General features: G+C 37.4%; 1 pseudogene; it reads right to left on the bottom strand.

Annotated features, from left to right (window-relative positions):
- Window positions 1-14,924: 14,924 nt before the first annotated feature.
- LOC148202285 (exosome complex component RRP41 homolog) lies at window positions 14,925-17,579 on the bottom strand (annotated as a pseudogene).
- Window positions 17,580-21,924: the final 4,345 nt, after the last annotated feature.

Genomic DNA, 21,924 nt, shown 5'->3' with positions numbered 1-21,924 from the left:
TCAAAGCCATGCGTGGGAGTTTTACGTAACAAGCTTTTATACCTGTCCCATGCATGTCCCAGTGATTCCTCCATGCCCTGCTTGAATGAAGATATCTCTTGCTTTCCTTTAGTCACTTTAGATTGTGGGAAATATTTGTTTAGAAACTTTGTAACCACTGCTTCCCACTCCGTGAAACTTTCTTCTGGAAAAGAGTTCAACCAAAGCTTAGCATTGCCCCCCAATGAGAAAGGAAACAAGCTAAGTTTGATAGCTTCGTCTGGCACCCCATTGATCTTGACCGTGTTACAAATCTCATTAAATGTTGTAAGGTGCTCATATGGGCTTTCATGTGATAACCCATTAAATTGATTACTCTTTACCAGTTGAATTAATGCTGGTTTGACCTCCATGTTGGCTGCATTGACTCTAGGCCGAGCTATGCTATTGAAGTGCTGAGGTCCAGCAAGATTAGTGTAATCTGCAAGAGTTCTTCTAGCATTATTATTGTTCTCCATACTCCCTGTGCTATGAACAGAACCTTGTGGTGATGATTGTAGGAGAGTTTCAGGAGAAGGGAAAAGTTCTCTGGACGTTCTGATTCTTCTCCTCCTTCTACTCTCTTCTAGCCCTTCAAGTAGTGGTTTTGTTGTTTTCTTACTTCTAGTTCGAATTGCCTTCTGCATGCACAAGAAAACAAAACCCTAGAACAGATTTGTTAGCACAAAAAGATATAGAAGAAAATAAAGATTGAAAAGATATAAGAAGATAAAAGATTTAGAAAATAGAATCAAATAAAATAGAATAAAACCTAATCTAAAAAATAAAATCTAATCTAAAAGATAAAATAAAATAAAATCTAACCTAACCTAAAAGATAGAATAAGAATAAAATAAAATCTAACCTAAAAAGATAAAAAAAAAAAAATAAAAAAAAAATAAAATCTAATAAAATAAAATAAAATCTAACCTAAAAAGATAAAAAAATAAAATCTAATAAAATAAAATAAAATCTAATCTAAAAAGATAAAATCAAATCAAATAAAAACCGAAAAATAAAAAAACAGAAAACAGAAAAACAGAAAACAGAAAAATAAAATAAAAATTCGAAAATAAAATAAAATCTAATCTAAAAAGATAAAAATAAAATCTAACCTAAAAGATAAAAATCAAATCTAAAAAGATAAAAAAATAAAAACAGAAAAAATAAAAACAGAAATTCAAAATTAAAGTCAAAGGTAATCAATAATCACACAAATTAACCAGTTAAACCATGAATCCCCGGCAACGGCGCCAAAAACTTGATGGACAAATTTGTAAGCACCAAAATATGATGTCACAAACTTGTTTTACAATCGGCAAGTATGACCGAATCGTTCAAGTAATAAAACTTGGTAAGACCAAGTATCGTTCTTCCCAAAGGACTCACGGCCTAGTTTAGTTATGTGGTTTCTTGATTAACTAAGACTTACAAACGAAATATTTGAGTTTAAAATGCAAGACAGAAAATAAACATGTATGCATGAATTTTGATCAATGGCAAAGACAAAAGATAAACACTTTCAATGGAATATATGAATGAATATGTTGTTGGGGGTCAATTTCATCTCATCCACTCTCATATATTTTAGGAATTCAACATTCAAATCATCATTGTTAATGCCACTCTCTAATGTACCATTCTAGATGGCTTCTCCCTAATCAAATAGTTCATACAATTCCTAGCATTCCTAATGATTAGTTCATGAGTGCAGGAGCTTAAAGGCAACCAATAGAATATTGTCAGTATAATATTGGGAGAAATTCCCCGGATCTAGACTTCCCCGTACGTGTCCGTATCGACAAAACCAATAATCATGCATTAGAATGAGTTAAACAATGCAAGCATTGAGCAAAGAGGAAAAACCCTAACTAATGATGAAAGAAAGCATATGTCTTAATTCAAAGATGTACTCAACAGATTCCATATATGAGAGCTTCAAGAGATTACATTGATTCCCCAACAAACATACAAGGTTTAGTTCACCATATTCATGGTGAACCTAGATGAATAACAATGAAAGTATGAAAGAATAAACCCAATAAAGGTGAAGAGGTAGCCTGAGCATCCAAGATCCTCCTTCAAAGGGGTGAAAGAGAGAGTCTTTGCCTCGTTTCTGCCAAAGATCCCTAACTAAAGGACGTGCAAGCCCTTATATACTAATCTAGAGTTACAAAAGATTACAAAAGCCCAAGCCCGAAAAGTGCCCCTCAGCGGTTCCAACGCCACCTCTTGAGTGCCGCTCAGCGGTAGTTTGCCGCTGAGCGGTGCCTTCGACTTCTCCTTTTTGCACTCTTTCTTGTCTTTTCTAATGTCCTCTCTCTTATTCTTCACTTCTTTCACCAAATTCACCTCAAAACCTGCACAAAAACACTTAAATCAAGCATAAACCTGTCCAGCTCTCTTATTTCTGAAAATATAAACAAAAGGCATGATTTCAAGCTAGTTTCTAAGTCTAAAGGTTGCTTTTAGTATCAACTTTAAGCATGAAAATAACAGTTTTTCAACTGTTATCATGTTTATGCAGAGAAAAGCCTGAAAGTATAAGACTTTGCGCAGCTTAGGGTTTAAAAATACCCTAATGGGCTCGGGTCCCGCTAAGGGGAACTAAAGCCCAATCTGCGAGAGTACCGCTCAGCGGCACTTTCGTGATGTGCTCCTCTCCTTCTTTTCTTAACCTACGTGCCTTCCTAGACATACCCCTCACTGGTTCCCTGCAATTCAATGTTAAAAATGCTTATGCAAACCCTAACTAAAATAAACAAACAGAAACAATCAATCAACTGGGTTGCCTCCCAGGTAGCGCTTGTTTAACGTCACGAGCCTGACCCAAAATCCACCAACACCCATCAGTAGGTGTTAAAAACTTACCAACACCCATCAGTAGGTGCAAAATTTTTCTCACCAACACCCATCAGTGGTGTTACACACTTAGTATCCTTCAGTAGATACTTAACCACCTAGCATCCTTCAGTAGATGCTATATCCAACAAAATATTTACAAAATAATGTCCACAAATTAAAAGTTACAAAACCAAATCAAAAGTTTTTAAATCCACTGGGTTGCCTCCCAGCAAGCGCTCTTTTAACGTCATTAGCTTGACCCAGTAAAGCTCAAGTTCCTTCTTCTTTTTCTTCTTTCTACTGAACTTCTTCAGAAATTTGATCAAACCAGGAACCTGTTGCAGTGTCTCAATCATAGGAACTTTAATCTCCAATTTCTTGAAGATTTCCATAAAGCACTTAAATTTCTTTTCCTTCCTATGATTCTTCTTTAGATGAGGATGGGATTTTTCATACGATTCCTTCTTCTTTCCTCTCATCTTCTTTTTCTTATGCTTCCTCTCCCCAAATTTTCTCTTTTTCTTTTCTCTTATTTTTTTCTTCCCTTCTCTTTTTCTTCTCAACTTCTTTATTTTCACACAAATTTTCTTCCTCTCTTCTCTCTCAACCACTTCTTTTTCTTTTTCATCATCTTTATCTTTCTCACTCAACTCTTCTTTTTCTTTTCTCTCTATCTTTTCCTCATCGCCCCCTATTTTTTTCTCATCAAGAATCTTGTCACTTTCAGTGATAATGGCTTGCCCTTCCTCCTTAGGGTTAACTTCAGTATTAACCTCATCATTCAATCTCTGACTAATGGAATGAAGCTGCATCTCCATCCTTTTACATGATTCTTCAATGCTTTTCTGAGTAGCGTCAGAATTTTTCAAAAATTGTTGAAGGGTGTCATCCAAACTTCCTGATAGAAAGGTTTGTTGCTGTTGCTTGTTAAATTGCCCAGTTTGTCCAACTTGCCCACTTTGTTCCTGACCAATACTTGGGTGTGGTTTCCACCCTTGATTGTAGCTCCCTTGACGGTACTGATTGGTCATGTAGTTTACATCCTCTACGGCTTCAACTGGAAAGGCACATTGACCATTGATATGGTCACCTCCACACAACTTGCACAACTAGGATTGTACCTGTGCAACAGTCTTTAACTCTTGTGGCAATTGTTCAAGTATCTTTGAGAGATTCTCCAATTGTTGAGTTATTAACTTGTTCTGAGCTATCAAGGCATCATTGGATTGCAACTGTAGAACTCCTTTTTGTTGAATAGGAGCTCCTCTTTCACTGTTCCACTTATTGTTATTAGTAGTCATATTTTCAATTATTTCTGTGGCTTCCTCTGGAGTCTTCCATTTGATATTGCCTCCAGCTGAGGCGTCCAGCATCATCTTGGTTTGTGAACCAAGTCCTCCAAGGAAGATTAGGACTACTTCTCCTTCGTTAAATCCATGTGTGGGAGTCTTTCGTAATAGGCTTTTATACCTGTCCCATGCATGCCCCAGTGATTCTTCCATGCCTTGTCTAAATGAAGAGATCTCTTGCTTCCCTTTGTTGATTTTAAAGCTTTGTTGCTGCCATTGTTGTTGTGGTTGGTTCTCAAATTGTCCGGCAGCTTGCCAAAATTGGCTTTGATCCATGCTTGAGTGAGGTTCCCACCATTGGTTGAGATTACTTTGGTAGAATTGAGTGCCCATATAGTTAAATTCTTGACCAAATTGCATCCTGCAAACATTAGGCACAAAACCCTAAAAAATATTTGTTAGCACAAAAAGATATAAGAGAAGATATATATTCAGAAGATAAAAGATTCAGAAGATACAATAAAATAAGATAGAATAAAATAAAATAAAATCAAATCTAATCTAATAAAATAAAATCAAATCAAATCTAATCTAATCTAATAAGATAAAATAAAAACAGAAAAAATAAAAACTGAAATTCAAAATTAAAGTCAAAGATAATCAATAATCACACAAATTAACCAGTTAAACCACGAGTCCCCGGCAACGGCGCCAAAAACTTGATGGACAAATTTATGATCACCAAAATATGATGTCACAAACTTGTTTCACAATCGGCAAGTATGACCGAATCGTTCAAGTAATAAACTTGGTAAGACCAAGTATCGTTCTTCCCAAAGGACTTACGGCCTAGTTTAGTTATGTGGTTTGTTGATTAGCTAAGACTTAAGAACGAAATATTTGGAGTTTAATATGCAAGACAGAAAATAAACATGTATGCATGAGTTTTTGATCAATGGCAAAAGCAAAAGATAAACACTTTCAATGAAATATATGAATGAATATGTTGTTGGGGTTTCAATTTCATCTTATCCACTCTCATATATTTTAGGAATTCAACATTCAAATCATCATTGTTAATGCCACTCTCTAAAGTACCTTTCTAGAAGGCTTCTCCCTAATCACGAGTTCATACAATTCCTAGCATTCCTAATGATCAGTTCATAAGTTCAGGAGCTTAACGACAACCAACATAATATTGGGAGAAATTCCCCGGATCTAGACTTCCCCGTACGTTCCCGTATCGACAAAACCAATAATCATGCATCGAATGAGTTAAACAATGCAAGCATTAAGCAAAGAGGAAAAACCCTAACTAATGATGAAAGAAAGCATAAGTCTTAATTAAAAGATGCAAGCATAAATTCCATATATGAGAGCTTCAAGAGATTACCTTGATTCCCCAACAAACATACAAGGTTTAGTTCACCATATTCATGGTGAACCTAGATGAACAATGAAAGAATGAAAGAATAAACCCAATAAAGGTGAAGAGGTAGCCTGAGCATCCAAGATCCTCCTTCAAAGGGGTGGAAGAGAGAGTGTTTGCCTCGTTTCTGCCAAAGATACAAACCCTAGGACGTCCTAAAGCTTATATACTATTCTAAAATTACAAAGAATCTAAGCCCAAGCCCATAAGTGTGCCGCTCAGCGGTGAGTGCGCGTCTCTTTTCTTCCCCTCAGCGGCCATTTTGCCCCTCAGCGGACCTCCCGTGACCTCCTGAGTGCCGCTCAGCGGTAAAATGCCGCTGAGCGGTGCCTTCGGCTTCTCCTTTTTGCACTCTTTGATTCCTTTTCTGATTTCATCTCTCTCATTCTTCACTTCTTTCACTAAATTCACCTTAAAACCTGTACAAAAACACTGAAATCAAGCATAAACCTGTCCAGCTCTCTTATTTCTGAAAATATGGATAAAAGTATGATTTCAAGCTAGTTTCTAAGTCTAAAGGTTGCTTTTAGTGTCAATTTTAAGCATGAAAATAACAGTTTTTCAACTGTTATCACACCTCAATTGACAAATCTTCTCTAACTTGCACATTGTCAACTTCAAGCACATGAGAAGGATCAGACATGTATTTTCTCAGTTGAGATACATGGAATACTGGATGCAAGTTTGCTAACTGAGGTGGCATAGCCATCTCATACGCTACTGGTCCTATACGTCGTAGGATCTGGTAAGGACCAAGATATCTAGGAGATAGTTTCCTAGCACGAATAGCTCTTCCTACTCCGGTAGTAGGAGTCACTCGGAGGAATACATGATCCCCAACTGCAAATTCTAACGGCCGGCGCCTCCGATCAGCATAGGACTTCTGCCTATTCTGTGATGCCCGCATCCTCTCTTGTATAAGCTTCACCTTCTCCGTAGTCTGCTGAACTATCTCTGGTCCCGTGAAAATTGCTTCTCCATCCTGAAACCAGCAAAGAGGTGTCCTGCAGCGCCTTCCATATAACGCTTCAAACGGTGTCATGCCGATACTCGCCTGATAGCTGTTGTTGTAAGTGAACTCAACCAGTGGCAATATCTCATCCCATACCCCTAGGTGATCCAAAATGCAAGTCCTCAACAAATCTTCAAGCGATTGGATCGTCCGCTCAGACTGTCCATCCGTTTGGGGATGATATGCCGAGCTCATCTGGAGTCTGCTTCCCATCTCATTCTGAAGGGTTTGCCAAAACCTGGATGTGAACCTCGGATCTCTATCTGATACAATACTCGAAGGCACTCCATGTAACCTCACTATCTCCTTAACATACAGTTGCGCCAACTTTGCCATAGACATTCTCAAATCAATTGCCAAGAAGTGGGCACTCTTGGTCAATCGGTCCACTATTACCCATATTGCATCATGTCTTCGGACAATGCGTGGCAAATGGGTAACAAAGTCCATAGCGATGCTATCCCATTTCCATTCTGGAATTTCCAATGGCTGCAACAAACCCCCCGGTCTCTGATGCTCTATCTTCGCTTTCTGACAAGTTAAACAAGAGGCGACGAACTGAGCTACATCTCTCTTCATACCAGACCACCAAAAAGACTCCTTGAGGTCTTGATACATTTTAGTCATGCCAGGATGCATGCTAAAACGGCTTTTATGACCCTCCTCAAGGATTAACCTCTTCATTTCTGAATTGCTAGGGATACATACTCTGCCTTTGAACCTTAAGATACCATCAGTCCCCAATGCAAAATCTTTTCCTTGTTCCGTCCCAATCAAACTGGATGACGTTTGGAGCTCAACATCCTTCGACTGCTCTTCTTTAATACGCTTCAATAAGTCATTGGACACCACCAAATTACTGCATCTGATGCTGTCAGCTTCAAATTCTACCTGCAACCTCAAATCTCTGAAGCTTTTTACTAACTCAAGCTCTCTGATCATTAAGGCTGAAATATGCACTGACTTCCTGCTCAAAGCATCCGCCACCACATTTGCCTTCCCAGGGTGATAAAGGAGATCAAAGTCATAATCTTTAAGAAACTCCATCCATCGCCTTTGCCTCATATTAAGCTCCTTCTGATCAAAGAGGTATTTCAGACTCTTATGATCACTAAACACCTGAAATTTCGCGCCATACAGGTAGTGTCTCCAAATCTTCAAAGCAAATACCACAGCTGCCAACTCCAAATCATGAGTGGGATAATTCTTCTCATGAACCTTGAGTTGTCTTGATGCATATGCCACTACCTTCTTCTCCTGCATCAGTACACACCCTAATCCCTGATGAGAGGCATCACAAAAAACTTCAAAAGGTTTACCCGTGTCAGGGATAACCAAAACTGGTGCACTAGTCAACCTGTTCTTTAACTCTTGGAAGCTAGTCTCACAGCGATCTGTCCAAACAAAAGGTTGATCCTTCCTAGTCAGTTGTGTCAACGGCGCCACAATCCGTGAAAAGCTTTCAATAAAACGGCGATAGTAGCCCGCTAGGCCCACAAAGCTCCTGACTTCTGTAACAGTCTTAGGTCTCTCCCACTGAAGTACTGCTTGCACCTTAGTGGGATCAACAACAATTCCTCCAGCTGAAATCACATGTCCAAGAAAAGGAACTTCTTTCATCCAAAACTCACACTTGGACAGCTTGGCATACAATCTTCTTTCTCTCAGCACTTCAAGTACTGCCCTAAGGTGATCTTCATGTTCTTCCCGAGTTTTAGAATAGACAAGTATGTCATCTATAAAAACTACCACGAACTTGTCCAAGAAGGGTCTGAAAATTCGATTCATATAGTCCATGAATATAGCTGGAGCATTAGTCACACCAAAAGGCATAACGACATACTCATAGTGGCCATATCTGGACCTGAATGCCGTCTTCTGCACATCATCGGCCTTTACTAAAATTTGATGGTAACCCGACCTCAAATCAATCTTGGAGAATACTGTAGCTCCGTGTAATTGATCCATCAGATCATCGATCCTCGGCAATGGATACTTGTTCTTGATCGTCAACTTATTCAACTGTCGATAGTCAACGCACAACCTTGAGCTACCATCCTTTTTCTTTACTAGTAACACGGGCGCACCCCACGGCGAAGCACTTGGCCGAATAAACTGTTTCTCTAACAATTCTTCAATCTGTTTCTTCAACTCAGCCAGCTCAGCTGGAGCCATCCGATAAGGAGCCATGGATACTGGTCCTACTCCCGCGACCAGATCAATAGAGAACTCCACCTCTCGCGGAGGAGGTAAACCAGGAACTTCTTCAGGGAAAACATCCATGAAGTCATTCACAACCAGAAGGTCTACACTCTGGTTCCCAAGTGCTGAAGAGTTTAAATTAGAATTCCCGACCATATGAAACATGATTAGGAAGCAATTGGCACTCTCGAAGATGTCTTGCTTCAATACACCGAGCGATAACGACAAGTCTTCATCTTCTTTGGGAAATATTAGCTTCTTACCACAACAATCTAAAAGAATACGATTGGCTGCTAACCAATCCATTCCCAGAATTACCTCTAGCCCCTGCAGAGGTAAGCAAATAAGGTTCACTCTGAACCTGCGTCCCTCCACCTCAATAGGACATCTGGAGCACACATCAGATGTTCTAACTAACCCAGCTGCTGGTGTAGACACCACCAGATCACACGGAAGCTCTCTAACAACTAAACCAAGCCTCTCCACACAAGCCTTAGACACAAAAGAATGTGTCGCCCCCGAATCAAACAACGTTACACACGAAGCTCCAAATAACAAGCAACTGCTGACAATTAAATTACCTGCACTGGTTGCCTCAGCCCCAGTCAATGCATAAACTCTCCCGGCTGCCTGAGGTCTGTGTCCACCCCTCTGAATAGATGTGCCAGCTTGGCGTGGCTGTGGTCCTACCCTCCTAGTAGTAGGACAGTCTCTGGCATAGTGTCCCTCTTGCCTGCAGATATTACACCTCCTGTACCCTTCTAACTGAGGGCAAGAACTCTGGAGGTGTGGTCCACCACACTTGAAGCATCTAACGGAACTGGCAAAGCTGGATTGCCCCGATGACTGCGAGGAAGAACTCCTAGACCTGAAGGAAGGAGGTCTAGAGAAAGGGGTCCTTCTAGAACTGGAGTCTCCCCGGGATATCACAGGTCCACCAACCCTAAGTGGTTGGCTTTGTTGTCTCTGAGGTCCCTCTGGTTCTCCCTTAGTCTTTTCCATATCACGGGCCATCTCTACCAAGGCGGAGAATTCTCTGATGCGCAATCCTTTCACCAGTAACTTTATATCCTTCCTCAAGCCATTCTCAAACTTGCGACACTGCCATTCTTCATCTATTGACATAGTGTTGAAGCGAAGCAAGTGTTTAAAACGATTTGCATACTCCGATACTAATCTGTTGCCCTGAGTCAACTCGAGAAACTCTACCTCTTTAGCAAACCTGACACTATCTGGGAAATATTTGTTGGAACAATCGGTACCGTTATAGAGTTGCGCAGCGGAATAAAATATTCGGAAAGCGTGTTACGGTCACAAATCAAGTTTTGATGGTTCGTTTTAGAAAAACAATTTTCTTAGAGAAAATTAATCAAACAGTTAACATGCGTAAAAGGTAAAGAGTATAGAGAGTAGAAAAATTGATACACTGGATTTTTATCCTGGTTCGAATCAAAAGATTCTACGTCCAGTCGTTAATCACTATAAATAGTGATTAACCTTTTTCACTAAAAATGGTTTCACAGATTACAACAAATAGTGAATAAAGCAGATAAATAAACCTTCCTTCGACGAACGAACAGGAAGAAGAACACTCTGCCAACTCAAAGAGAAACGCTCCGAATATCGACAAACGAAACGCGAGCTTCTCCTATTCACGAGACCAGGCAGAGCACCTTGCTAACTCGAAGAGAGCTTGCTCCGACTATCGACACACGACACACGAGCCTCTCCTGTTCACGAGACCAAGCAAGGGAACTTGAACTATAGCTTCTGAGAACTTCCTCTGACAAACAGTATTCTACAAGAGCTTCTGTTCAACAACGTTACCTTCTGATTTCTCCAAATCAAAATATATAGCCAAGTACACTGAATGCCAAAGGACAGCTCCCAACTGCCATGAATAATCGATTATTGTAAGTGATAATCGATTATTCAAGTCCGTTACAGGTTTTCAAAAATGTGATAATCGATTATATGAAGTGATAATCGATTATTCAAGTATGACTTGTGATAATCGATTATTGCTTAATCATAATCGATTATTGCAGGTTAAAAATGCAAGTTTTACAAGGTTTACAAGAATTTCCTACTACATTTAATTTCTACAACTTGCTTTTAACTAATTCTAATATCTTCTTCAACTAAAACTTCTTGTAGCATCATCAAAACAAATTTCTTCAAGATTTACCAATACTCCTTATTGGTAACAAGTTGAATATATGAAGTTGAACAAATTGGGATATGAGAGTGCATGAAACATAGTTGGTGTTTGATAAGTTGAAATTTGTGTTGTCAAAATTAGTTTTTGAACTGATTGTGCTAGCTGAAATGCTTTCTTGTTAAACCTGGAGATAGATTTTTTGAGCTTAGAAGAGAGTTAGGAGTGTCAGACATATCTTAGAATCAAAATCTATGCAAATTTTTGCATTTTTCGTAAACTTAACGCTTCATAATCGATTATCACTAAGTTATAATCGATTATTCATGCATCAAATTCAATTCTGGAAAATCTTGAGCAGATAATCGATTATCATTATGCATAATCGATTATCATGCAATTCTGGGCAGTAATTATTGAACTGATAATCGATTATCTCGAGCCATAATCGATTATCACGCTGACAGTTTCAAAAATAGAGTCGTTGGAGCATCCCATAACGGCCATAAACGACCATAAACGGCTAGTTTGTCCATTTTTCTTATAAAAAGCCCCCCATAATCGATTATTAGACACTCCTTTGCACCCAATTACTGCTGAAATCAAATCTAGAGCTCACATCTTCTTCATTTCCCTTCACCTTCTCAAAATCTCATTTTCCCATTCTTCCTCCATGGCTGACTCAAGAAGGCACCGTCGCAGAACAGCTGGAGCCTCCTCTTCTTCTCAACCACGTCTTGCAAACATAGATGGATGGATTTCAGATCAAGGGAAACACGCAGACTTTGTTAATTCTTGGCAAGAAAGGAAGATCATGGCGGTAAAGTTTATTCGTCTTGACTTTTTCCGCTTCTACGACTTTCAATTTCCAAACACTTTTGCTGAGCAGGGGTTAACGCATCTCACACACCAAATATTTCATTAATAATATAAACATCGTACATTGTTACAATCATCCATTTATGAGTAAAATGGTTCACACTGAAAATACATTATATTTTTACACAAATAAAAACACTCTTAATTTTTTTTTTCTTCTTAAAATTATCTTCATTTTTCTGCTGCTTCCTCCTTCACTTGAATTGGTTCAGATGTCGTTCCCTCATCTGCTCCCGTATAACAAAAACATTATACGATCATCGCAAAAATAAGATTTTTCCGGCACAAACAAACAAGTAAGGGTGAGCTACCATGCACAATTCAAAGAAAAGCATGACACTATTAATATACATAATACATTCACCATAAATTCTTGTAAGATGCAATTATTATACTAGACTCTATTATCCGGATATAATGTTGATGGAAGTCTCGGGTGGTCATGCACTTGTGGTGACATCTACAACACAGTTATGGCCAAAAATATAATATATCACATCACCCACAAGGTTAGTCCATTAACGTCTATGAACATAGACTAGGACCTCCTACTACTCTCACCACATAATACATCCTTCTCTAATTGAGATTGGAAAATTATTAGAGTTTTAGGATCACCACCAACAACAGGACCCTCAACATCAACATATACACTAATACCATGCCAATTTAGAGTCTCTCCCCGAGACTCATACTATATTTCAAATGCATAATTTCATATCAATCATCACAATAAACATTCATAATAAAATTCATACAAGATAATTATAAACAATTAACAATAATAAAATATTACTGTAAATGGTCATATAAGAATACAATATTTGACAATCATAAAAATAATCCTAATATAAAAATTCATGGGGAAACAAGAAGTTGAATCTGGCAGAGCCGGTTAGACAACTTCTAATCCATCCAAAAATACAATATAATTAAATAACAAGAACAATAACATGTATGGGGAAATAAGAAGTTGAATCTGGCAGAGCCGGTTAGACAACTTCTAATCCTTCCAAAAATGCAATAAAATAAATAAGTAAAGCAATAAATAGTTTGGGGAAACAAGAAGTTGAATCTGGCAGAGCCGGTTAGACAACTTCTAATCCTTCCAAAATGCAATAAAATAAATAAGTAAAGAAATAAAACGTTTGGGGAAACAAGAAGTTGAATCTGGCAGAGCCGGTTAGACAACTTCTAATCCTTCCAAAATACGATAAAAATAAACAAGGAAAGCAATAAAATGTTTGGGGAAACAATAAATTGAATCTGGCAGAGCCGGTTAGACAATTTCTAATCCTTCCAAAATACAAAAATAAACAACTAATAACATACAAATGGCATAACATAATCAATATCACGTTTTACAACTATCACACTTGGATATCAACACAAAAGCATACTCTCATTTAAATTCAAAATCATACAGAAACAAAATACTCCATATTCAAGATTTAAGATCAGACAAAAGCAAAATATAGCATATTCAAGACTCAAGATAATACAAAAGGAGATACTCAAGGTTAGCTCCCCTTACCTCTATTCCAGACTTAGTTTCCTCTTCTCAAACCGTTCTCCGGAAACTTCCAGAATTTCCCCTCTTCAACTAGAATTTCCTCCAACTCTCTTCTCTCACAATTTCTCTAGAATTTTGGTGCAAATCTTCAGCCTCCCCCCCTTGGCTATTTATAGCCAAAAAGTTTTTTTACTATTCATTTTTACTATTCATTTTTACTATTCACTTTCACTATTCATTTTTACTATTCAAATATTATTTTTTATTCACCATTCTTATCTCTGAATGATTAATTCTACGTGGAGTGTTCTCTTCCACAATTTATTTTAATATTTTTTTTTTAACTATTCACTATTCACTATTTACTATTTACTATTTACTATTCACTATTCACTTTTCTTAAAAAAAATCCTAAATAAGTTATCAAAAATTTGAAACTCTCCCTCTAGAATTACTATAATTTTATATCCAAAAATTTACATTTTTCTATCCATTAAAATTATTATTACTAATAAAATGCTAAAATTTACTATTATAAATATTTTTTCATGGGTCTTACAAATTAAGCTACCAAAATTTCTTATTAATCTTTCCACATTTTATAAACTTATATATTTTCCATTCACAAAGAAATTTATTACTACTAGTAATAAAATTATTATTATTAAAGTAAATATTTTTCATGGGTCTTACACTTTCCTTTACCATAGAAATAATCCTAAAATTCTCTTGATCATTAACTTTCAGGTTAACTTTTTCTGTGAAATTTTTTTCCCAGAAAAATTAACATTTTTCCATACAATATTATTACTTCAAATACTTTTTTTTCTTCTAAATCTGTATCAGTGATGTTTCAAACTTACTGTATTCAACTCTACCAAAAAACTTCAGTATTCCGCTCTAGCATACGTATTTAAAAGAAATAAAAAAATGTTAACTTAATTAAACTACTTTATATTTACCAGGATTTAGAAATTACTATAAATTATTTACTTTTTATATTTACATAATTAATTCAGTTTAACTCGCTATATCAAGACTTTAACTGCAATACAAACATTTAACACCAAAGCTGTCTTTATCAAACTGTATCGTACCCAAAAAGGAAATTTAGGAAACTAACCATTGAAATTAGTTAGCAATTAAATTGTCAATACTGATGTCATTGCTTTTTCTGAGGATGCAATCACCATGTACACACACTCAACCAACCCACTGATTATTTTGATTCTAACTTCAATCATTAATTCTTCATTCGTTGAAGTGTCAGATCATTAGTTCCATTCTACACGTCTTATTTTGGGGGAATTGTGGAAATTCAGAAAGTGGTCCCAAAATAAATCATAATTTTGTTACCTTTTATTCATAGTGATAAGGTGACAGAAATGAGAAACGAATTCTACAACAAATTTCCGTTTTATTCAGCACCGTATGCTAAAAACAAAATTGTTCCACGTAAATACAAGAGAATTCTCCTCCATAACCAAAAAAAAGCACAAATGCTGAAAGAACGGACCTACAAATCTGGAAAACCGTGACCACAGGTAATAATAATCATAGCATCATTTTTGCTATAAAAACTATACACCTCGTCGATATTCCAGTTGCTTTGTGTTCTCCAGCAAAATCTGCCAGCCAACAAAGAAACAGGATTTAAGCAGTGAAATTAATGTAAAACTTGTTTGGACTCCTCTTAGTATAATCACAAAAGTGTCAGCAGGTTCTTACTTCTCGAATGTAGTTTGCTATTGCTTTGCAGCCTTCGATTGCCAGTTGCATAACATTTTCCAAAATGTCAATTGGTAGTTTAGAATCCATCTATAGACAGTAACAACAGAAATTAGTGCAAATAAAATTAAACTAGGAGCTTTTCCATTCTAAACTACGGAATATGGCAGGGAGTGAACGAATGAAATAAGCTGGATGAGAAAAGAAAAGCATTGCATGCTTTTCATAATAATGATAGTAGTAAATTTCTGATTAAAACTTTGAAGGTTCACAATCTCAACCAGCCTTTACATAGTGGCACGTGTTCGAAACAAATTTAACTCCATAATATCAATCTAAGAATGGGAGCAATAAACTGACTGATAAACTGTCATTGGAAAAAATCTATGCCAGCCCCACCAAATGAAGTTACCCTCCCTCTCTGTTTTGTGGACCATACATGAATTTCATCCTATAATAAGGTGGCGGAAAGAATATATCAACTATATTTCTTCAGTCAAAATTTAAAGTATCAACAAAAGATCTGCAACTAAAAAAGTAAAAGATGCTGAACTGGAATTCCAAATAAAGAGTTACCAAGTATGATACTAGTGAAAATTAAGTTACACTTGATCAAACATTAACTCAGACTAAAAAGAAGATTTGTCATGACATAACTCCATCAAAGGGTACAACAGCAAATCACTCTATCAGGAACCTTCGTAAGAAGTATCTGTTGATTAAAAAACAACTGATATTTGAAAAAAGATTCATGTGTACAACAAACTATTAAGTTGTTAAATCTGAGGCGAGCTTAGATAAGCTTCTTTTGGGGATTTCCGAACATGCACCTATTCCCTCGAGTAATCAAGGGTTAAAACTCTACTGTTCTCTCCAAAATCTCTAATCACAAGAACAGTTTTTGAAGGAAGAGGAATTACAGCTTCAACACCACCAGACTCTTTACTACGTGAGTACCAATGACTGAGAGAGCAATAAAAAGTTTTCCTTTCTGTGGAACTAATTAACCTGAAGCAGTGTTACTTTATCCAACTTTGGCAAAATTCCTAGGGTTACATCAGGACCTCCAGCACTGTCTTCTACATAGTTCAAATCTGTACACATTCAGAAACCTTTAATAATTAGGGCAGCCCGTGCATCAGAAGTAGACAGAAACAAAACAGACATACCACACTTGTATTTAGCCAGTTCAAATTTAGAGTAAAAACAGATATATACCAAGCAGACTTGTGCTGTTAAGGTATCCGGCACTGCAGGATGTTACAAGATCACGCATAGGGATCCCAGCATCGGCAAGGGCCAAAGTTGCAGCATTTATACAAGCAGATCTAGTTCCTATAAAAGACATGTCAACATCACCCAAAATTAATGTACATATTAAATGAGTAAAGAGAGAAAATAAAATGGCAATGACAGAAGAGAATCACAAGATCCCATTATCAAGTCTTAGTTACCTCCATCTGCTTGGAGAACTTGGACATATATATCTATCTGCAAATTTAATAAGTAAAACATTAGGGAGGACTAGGGGAAAGCAAAGCACATGACAAAATAAGTTCTTAATGTGTAATAAAACCTGAGATCGAGGCAATAGATGTGTCAATATAGATGCTTCCATGGTTTGCCGAATAACCAGGGAAATTTCAGTTGATCTCCTGTAGAATGAGAACTTCAAATCACGTAGTAAAAAATAAGAAGTGATCCTATTATCCTTCTGTAAGAGAACCTTACAATGAGAACCATATTAAAACTATGAAGGAAAAGCAAAACAGGATAACATTTATATCTGCAAACATTGATGGTTAAGCCATTCAAAACTATTCAGTGAGTTTTGGCCAAAGATTACTCAAAAAAGTCAAAGCTTGCAAAAAAGATTAAAAATGAGAAAAGGCAGTAAAAGGGTGCATGGGGTTAAGCTTTTCATTGTTTTATGATACATAACCCATTGCTGAGCCTGTAGTCAGCTATATCAAAGGCATGGAGCAGCCAGCCCCAAAAACACTACAATACGTTAGTGGATAGCAAGATAGTTGTTACATAGAAAATTATGAATGCAAGATTAAAAAAAAAATTACACTGTATCACATGAACAAATGCAATATATATATATATATATATATATATATATATATATATATATATATTACTAATTAATAATCAAAATTTATACTCTAAAAGTCTAAACATGCATTACCACCATTGCTATTAAATTCTTACCTCAGTAAAAAGATCAAAAAGTCCAATTTACAAATTACAAGGCACTCTTAAGATAGATTCTACTAATGCAACATTCATTATCATCCTAGTAGTCTATGCTCCAATACCATTTTGATAAGTATAAAACTACGAATATATAAAAAATAAGTGAAAGGTCAAAAAGAATAGGAAGTTAAACAAAAGCAAGTAAATGAGCAAAACCTGTCACCCTTTGATTTCCTCATGCGATCTCCAGTGCTAAAATTAGCCATGCTGTACTCACACCGAACCTATAGACATACATTGCACATAAGCAACAATTAAGTTTTTGTTACAATTCATATAAATACAGACAACATAACTTAGAAAAAAAAAAACTACCAGAGCATGGTTGGTTATTTGGCTTCTATTTTGCACCTGAAATGCAGAGAAGTTACTAAAGAAAAACAGCAAATCATCTAAAGCTCAACTACAACATCAAAGTTTTTTAAATGTCTAAACCAACTAACACTGAAAAAGGATAGTTAACAATCCTTAAATTACATAGACAAATTTTCATTAGCGTTCGTTCAGTTGATGGTTTAATTAGCGTTCGGTCAGAGGTTGAATTAGTAGCGAGCGTCCATAAGTAATAACGAGCGTTCATGTTGGTGGCGTTCGGCCTTGGTTTAGTTGCGATTGTGAGTGTTCGGCCTTAAGTTTGTATTCTTAGGGTTGAATCTTAAGCGTCCGGTCTTGATATTGGTTAGTGATCGCTAGCGCTCGGTCTTCATGTTTGATCGTTGAGCGTTCGTCCAAACAAAGTCCGCCCAAGGGATTTTGACGTTCGTTCAAACAGTGTCCGACCAATGGGTTTTGGACGTTCGTTCAAACAGTGTCCTCCCAAGGGCTCTTGGCGCTCGTCCAAATAGTGTTCGTCCAGTGGTGATATTTTCTGTTATGTTTTCTCTCATTCCAATAAGTTATGTTATTTAAATATTTCGGTTACAATTTATGAATGCATCTTCATGTGATCCAGATTGGTTGAAAGTGTATGGTTATAAGTGGTTTATGATGTACATTGTTGATCCAAAAGGAATATCATAAGATTTAAAATGGTAGGATTGAATCAGAAATTTAGATCTCTCGGTGGGATCAGTTAGTGTATTGAATGAATGTAAGAGGCTTCCATATGGGGGTTATCCCTAACACTCCAACGGTCTTTCATTCTCACTTAGAGAGGATTGACGCGTGTGGTGGGAGTAGTGGGAGGTCCTAGGGTAGACGCTATCACTGGAGGTCTATTCCGCGGTAACGGACTAGCCTTGTGTATGGTCGGGTGGAACCCCTCGGCAATGGCTTTGCAAAGCAGTAGAGGCCATCACAAGTGCACAACCCGCCCCAGCTCTACATACATTCTATGTCCGGACGTGTCTAGAGTCTTAACATGATAGGATGCTTGTCTTGATGAGTTTTATGAAATGAATGCTTATGTTTATGATGACTAAGGTGTTTATATGTGTATGGATATTCTGGTAACTGCTAGATTGATTGAAAATGAATTGTATGTGTTGCATGTGTTTGCCTTTCCCCTTGCGATGATCATCCAATCCTTTGGATGTGAGCAGTAGGTGATGATGTACCTTTGGAGCAAGCTTTGGAAGTTGAGGAAGACCCAGCCCCTAGTGCTTAGGATTTCTACTAGCTAAACAACTCTTTATTTTGAAAGACTTCTAGCCTTCATTTTAGCATGATCTGTGTTTTGGAGAATTATGAACTTGTACTTAAGTTTTAAAGTTTCCCAGCCAGACTTGGATAACTGTACTCCTTAATTCTATCTATTGTGTACTCTTAACTGCTTTCTATTATTATAATCGCTGCATTCTACATATATACATTGTTATATATTTTGGGATGTCAGCATGTGACACCCGGGCACTGATGAGAGTGCGGGGAGTGACGCCGGTGCAGGTAGCATGGTGCAGGGGGCACAGACAAGGAGCGGCTCCTGGCAAGGCTTCCGGTGGAAGGGGTACATGGATGAATCGAACATACACCGGAATGAGAGGGATCTGGAGACTATATAGGTATGGGACTATACGATTGAAGGATAGCTTAAAGGAATTGATTTGACTACTCATATCACCAAATGCATTTGCTTTTCGGTTGCCCGACTCATAAGAACTCCATGGTTAAGCGTGCTTAGCCTAGAGTAATTCTAGGAAGGGTGACCTTCTGGGAAGTTTTCCCGGAAAGTGTGCGAGTGAGGACAAAGCACACTAGAAAGCCTAGTGGTGATCTGTGGGGGCAATCTACCGGTGTCCCTACCCTTTTAAACATTTAAGTTTGCTCTTAATCTTACTGCAAGCAAAGAAAAAGAGGAAAGTACACCACGGACAGAAAGATATTGTAAAGGGGTGGTTCTCGAAGCAAATTCAATCTGCATACTGTTATTATTTTTATTTTATTCTAGCACTCCCCGAATTTCAACAAATTTCTAAAGGAGAATGAGCAGGCTTTTAGTTTAATAGTTACAGAGGAAAGATTTGGGTCAATTATATATGAGAAGGACAGTGTTCCCTTCCCACTTAATAAACTAACAACACATAGCAATGATTTTAGTGACTCGGTTATGCTATAGATCAATTTTATGGTTGAGTGGTATGCAAGTTCAAGATGCAGGATTTTTAAGAAGAGTTTTTGTGAGATCGATACAAAGGGCAAGGAAGGGTTATAAGTTTGATTGAGAGAACGATATAGTATAGGAGTAATTGGTTATCAAGATGTTCAATGTTTGAAGCTTATACAAAGCTGTCGTAAACTCCATTTTTCTTGGTTGTAAATGTTGAATTGATTAAATTAGAAAAGCATAGCAACTTTTACGAGTTTAACAGAAAATAGGGATTGGGTGGTGAGTGGTGACACTACAAGGCACTACACATGACAACGCAAACATTGAAAGGGTTTGAACTTTGATGACCAGAGAGAGAGAAAAGGAAAAGTACCTGACTGACGGCGAGATTTGCCGGTGGCTGTTACGCTCTGTGTGGCGACGGCAAGAACGGAAGTTGGTCCGCGCACTGCAAACGAGCCTAGTCTAGGCAGGGTTCCGCTGTTCGGTGTTTAAATTTGATTTTTCTAGAAAAAAAAATAGGACCTATTAAACCTATTTAGTGACCTATTTAAAATCAAACATTTGCAGAATACTATTTGGACGAGCACTGTTCACCGAGCACAATGGACGAACGTTACTGAACGAACACTACCTTCCAACCACTAGGCCGAACACTATTTGGACGTACGTTCGTTATCAATCAACAGGCCGAACGCTGTTGGACGAACGTTATCAAATCCTACACTATCAGGCCAAACGCTAAACCATCGAACACCAGTACTAAATTCAATACTTGGACGAACGCGCAACGCTTGGAACCTAAGAATACTACTCAAGGTCGAACGCTCAACATTGCTATCCGAACAGGTTTAAACAAGTGACCTATTAAACCTATTTAGTGACCTATTTAAACACCGAACAGCGGAACCCTGCCTAGACTAGGCTCGTTTGCAGTGCGCGGACCAACTTCCGTTCTCGCCGTCGCCACACAGAGCGTAACAGCCACCGTCAAATCTCGCCGTCAGTCAGGTACTTTTCCTTTTCTCTCTCTCTGGTCATCAAAGTTCAAACCCTTTCTTCAAATGCGTTGTTATTTTGTTGTTTGCTGATTTCTAATATTTATTTCTGCAATATTATTTACCTAGTGCCCCACTTATTGGGTAAATGTTTGTTGTTGTCTATATGATATTCATTCAAAGTTCAGATTGCTTGATTTTTTGTAACCTTGTTTTCATCCTAATCTTTACAGAGCAACTGGAGTTTGTTCGGTATGTTTTCAATTGAGCAGTGTTATTAATTCGAACTGCTCTCTCACTCATCTCACTGCATGACCCACAAACTACTTGAGCCAACACAAACTTTTAAATGGCTCAGATTCATCAAAATCTCACCATTTTGTTTTAATAACTTTAGTAGAAAATATCATTTTTTTTGGAAGCCAAGAATATAAAGCAAATAAAAACAAAATCCAGCTGCTTATGTCTCATCTTTGTCTCCCTTTTGTCTCTGCCATAGATTGACCTGAGGATGGAATACGTCAGGCCAGAAGGACTTCGACTGGATGGTCGCAGACCCATGGAGGTACAGCTATTATTTTTTTCTTGGGCTTTTTTTTTCCTCCTTTTTTCTTCACTTAATATTCATTCCAAAAAAGGTTCCTTTAGATCTTTCAAGAATACTCATGAAGCGTATGAAATGCGGAGTATTAATAAATAATAATATCCTACATGAATTCTTACATAGTCATGAATTACTGAAGCTTTATGTTAATTAGTATATATAAGATCTACAGATAGTTCTGCATATGGGTTATACATAGATGAGCCATGCCATGGGTAATGGAAATGTGTAAGGGCACATTTTGAACTGCAAAAAAGCATATAAACAGATTAGAAGCAGTCAATAACCTTAGTTCTGATAAACATTAAAACCTATCATGATGGACGAATGCTCGAGGAGAGGTCGATTGAAGCTGCGCGAATACAAACCGGACCTCCTCGAAGCTTCTCCGACGAAGAATACGCAACAGAAAATGACAAAAACAGAGGGTTAAACTCGATAGA

The sequence above is a fragment of the Vigna umbellata genome, chromosome 3, assembly GCF_029865625.1.
Source record: "Vigna umbellata cultivar VRB3 chromosome 3, Vumbellata_1.0, whole genome shotgun sequence".
Taxonomy (NCBI): Eukaryota; Viridiplantae; Streptophyta; class Magnoliopsida; order Fabales; family Fabaceae; genus Vigna; species Vigna umbellata.
This window is presented reverse-complemented; position numbering and strand designations above follow the sequence as displayed.